Source organism: Pteropus vampyrus, unplaced genomic scaffold (assembly GCF_000151845.1).
Source record: "Pteropus vampyrus isolate Shadow unplaced genomic scaffold, Pvam_2.0 Scaffold20, whole genome shotgun sequence".
In the NCBI taxonomy this organism is placed as follows: Eukaryota; Metazoa; Chordata; class Mammalia; order Chiroptera; family Pteropodidae; genus Pteropus; species Pteropus vampyrus.
The window spans coordinates 5,467,289-5,470,771 of NW_011888801.1; positions in this window are offsets into that span (position 1 = coordinate 5,467,289).

Consider the following 3,483-nt stretch of genomic DNA (forward strand, 5'->3'; position numbering starts at 1 on the left):
CCCCTTTTAACAACAATCCCTCCTACCCATGGATCTTGCATTTTAAAAGATTATTTCTTCTAGAGAGAGTTTACATGATAATGAACTCATTCTTTCATTATTATGAAACAAAGACATTTATACTTGACTGTCAGAGAGTCTAATTGGCATGTGGCTCATGCTTATGAGACCAGCAGAGTTGGTCTTTTGACATTTTAGTTATTTTTGCAGCCTTGCTCAGTGCATATGTATGATGATCATTAAGCTATTTGAAATAGTGATATTCCTGCATTTGTCATAAAATATATTAGTGTCCACCAGTCCAACACTGTGTCCCAGGAGAACTCTGGAACAAGTAGGTGAATCAAGGGCAGCTGTGCTTGTTTAAGTGCAAGAAAACTCTGCTAGTTGCTGAGGCTACAAGGGGGAGCATATCTTTGCTCTTGAGGGGTTCCTGATCTAGGAATCAAGCTAGTTATTTGGTCCTGTAGCCTATCGGATGTTTTCATTAAAAACAAACAAACAAAAAACCTGACTGCTATGTATAAAGAGTGAATGGGAGGCAAAGACTAAACAGAAACCCTAAGGTGATACTCTAAGGATGCTGTCGTGTTCCTGGGGACTCTGTGTCACACCTCATCTGATTTCCAAAGCCCAGAGTATGTGGCCTGCCCATGGCGGCCAGGGTTTGCATCAATTGTGCCTCAGGCAGAGTAACAGGGACCATAAATCACTGAGTATGGGGTCTCCAGGGGCCTGGATTTTTGACCAGCAGCCTGCCTCACTCAGCTCTTGACCTGACCCCAGCTCCCTTGCTATTTGTGTGTTTGTGTTCACCTTTGCTCTGGAGCTGGCCATGGTTACCTGAATCCCAGTTTCCTGCCCTGATCTTTGCTGAAGCACCTTGATCTCTACTTCCCCCAGCAGTTCTCCCATAAGCAGTCTCTGGCCCAGGGTAGATGTTTAGTGAATATTTGTATGTACATACTCACTGAGGCCTCCCTGGCCCAGCTGCTCATCAATCCTAGGAAAGGCATGGAGTAGCAGAGGACATGTGGCCCTTCGGTCTCAGTGGAAGACCTACTCTGTGGACTGTTGGGCTGGAGAAAGTCACTCTTTGTCCAGTGAGTGTTTCTCCTCCAGCAGGATGGGTGTGCTCATTAGAAATGTAAATTCACTATGATCTCTAGGTCCTGGCTGCCATTCTGTGGGTCAGGTGATACCGCTTGTCAAGGTCTTAGGGAGCAAGGACTTCTGCTGGCAGAAGAAGGGCTGGCCAGGACTTGGACCAGTTGTTCCTGGGGCAGAGTTACAGAGACCTCTTATTCTGGGCCTGCAGTGTCCATGAGCCTCAGGCATCATGGTCTCTGAATTTGAAATAATAATGGCAAACCCAAGATTTAAGAGTCTTTACGTTACTGGTCATTGTTTCCGTAGTCTTCAACCTGTGTGGGCCTCTGGTAGGAAAAGGGGGTCAGAGCTTGGAGTCAGTTATGTGGGTTACAGGGCCTGGCTGGTCTGTGTGCTGGGGTCAGGGAGAAAGACCCTCTGCTCCATCACTTTGCTCAGGAGAATTTATGAGATGGATCTGGTTGGGGGTGAGTGACATAGGTTAGGTTACCCAGAAAGCAGTCTCTAAGAAAGAGTTTATTGTGCAGTATGCATAGTACAGTACACTTGAGACAAGCACCCATGAAAGGAGGGAAAAAGGCAGGTGAGCAGATAAGAGATTGAGCTGTGTTGTGATGTAGGCTTGATGACAGTCTTGGCTCAGATGGCCACGAGAGTCACCTGTATGGGCTCAACCAGCCAATCTTCTGCCTCTATCAGTCATTGGGTACAAGCCATCTCATGAAAGTTGTGACTGGACAAAGCAGTTCTGTGAAACTCAGGCAGACCTAAGGGGACTGATAGCTGAGGGCTACAGTCCCAGCAGCTCGCACAGAGTCCTTCCTCACAAGAGATGTGTGTTTGTATACTCCATATGTGATGTATTATCATGAGACTGGAAACCAAGTTCTGATTCTAAAATGAAAGTGAGAGGGGTGAGGTTTGGTTTAAGTTCAAACCACATCCCAAATAGCAACCAGAGGGACAAGGATAGGGTCAGGCTTCCAGGAATGGCAGGGTGTAGCAAGAACTAAATGGGGTTCAGGTAAGTTGGAGGGAATTCTGGGGAGAACTGGTTAGGAGTAAAGAGAACATTTATTGTTTCCTCTATGTGGCTGCAAACCAAAGAAAGGACAAAGGCTGGGCAGAAGGCTTAATCTTCAGGTTACAGGATGACTCCAGACTTCTCTCTCTCTGAGGAAGGATGGGTTTGGCAGGTGGGTCAGACCCCTGGCTACTGGCCTGGGTCATGATTGAGACTCATTGTAAGGATTCAAATCACATAAAGCATGGAAAGTGCTTAGTTCTTGATAAGCATCTCTGCGCTGGTGTTACAATTATTACTATTATTCCTTGCAGTGGAGTGGGCTGGGCTGGGCAGGGCAGGAATTGACACCCCAGGGAGTGTATTCATCAGCTCCCTTTCTGAAGATGCTGATTGGACTCCTAAGACATTGGGGATGGGAAAGGTGCACCCTACCTGTGGAGCAAAGATAGCTGTGATTTTACCTGCAGTGGTAAAAAGGACTCTGACTCACTCTTCCCTCCTTCCCCTCATTCATTTATTTACATGAAACATTCACTCATTTATTTATGTAAAAAATTATCAAGCACATTGTATGTGCCAATTTCTTCTGGTGCAAGAGAAAAATTGCAGTGACCTGCCTCCATAGGGCTTATGCTTTTTACAGAAGAGACAACAAACAAAGCCCACAGTATGTGAGCTGGAGCTATATGTCGTGAAGAAAAATAAAGTAGAGAAGGGGAGTAAGGAGTATCAGGTGTGGACAGATAGTGTAATTTTACATAGTGTGGACAGGGAAGGACACTAGGAGAAAATGATATTTGAGCAATGACCTGAGGTAGGGAGGAGTAAACTCTGAAGATGTCTAGGAGAAAAGTGTTACAGGTAGATAAAAGGACAGGTACAATGGCCTTGGGTTGGGAGTAAGCCTGGCAGGTCCATGTCTGAGGAATAGAAAGGGGGCAGTGAACCAGGCAGGAGTGAAGAGGCTTTGGCTCTTGATGTGAGGAGCTGGGGAAGCCACTGGAGGTCCAGGTGGAGGAACCCCAGCTCCTGACTTCTGTTCTAAAAGAATCCTCTGGCTCAAGGTAGAAAATGGACTGAAGGCTGAGAGTGATGAAACGGGAGGCTGTTGTGGTAACCCTGGCATGGATGGCGGGAGTGTAAAGTAGTGGAGGAAGAAAGACACCAAGGTTCTGATCCTGGACCTGTGTTTTAGGTTGAGCCCACAGCACTTGGAGAAGGATAGGGCGTGGGCTTTGAGGAGCCAGAGGAGTCCAGGCAATTCTAGTCTTCCAAGAAGTTCTTTTTGAACCCTTTATATTTGAAGTGTCTTTGAGGCACCCAAGTGGATCCAATAATCTGAGGTT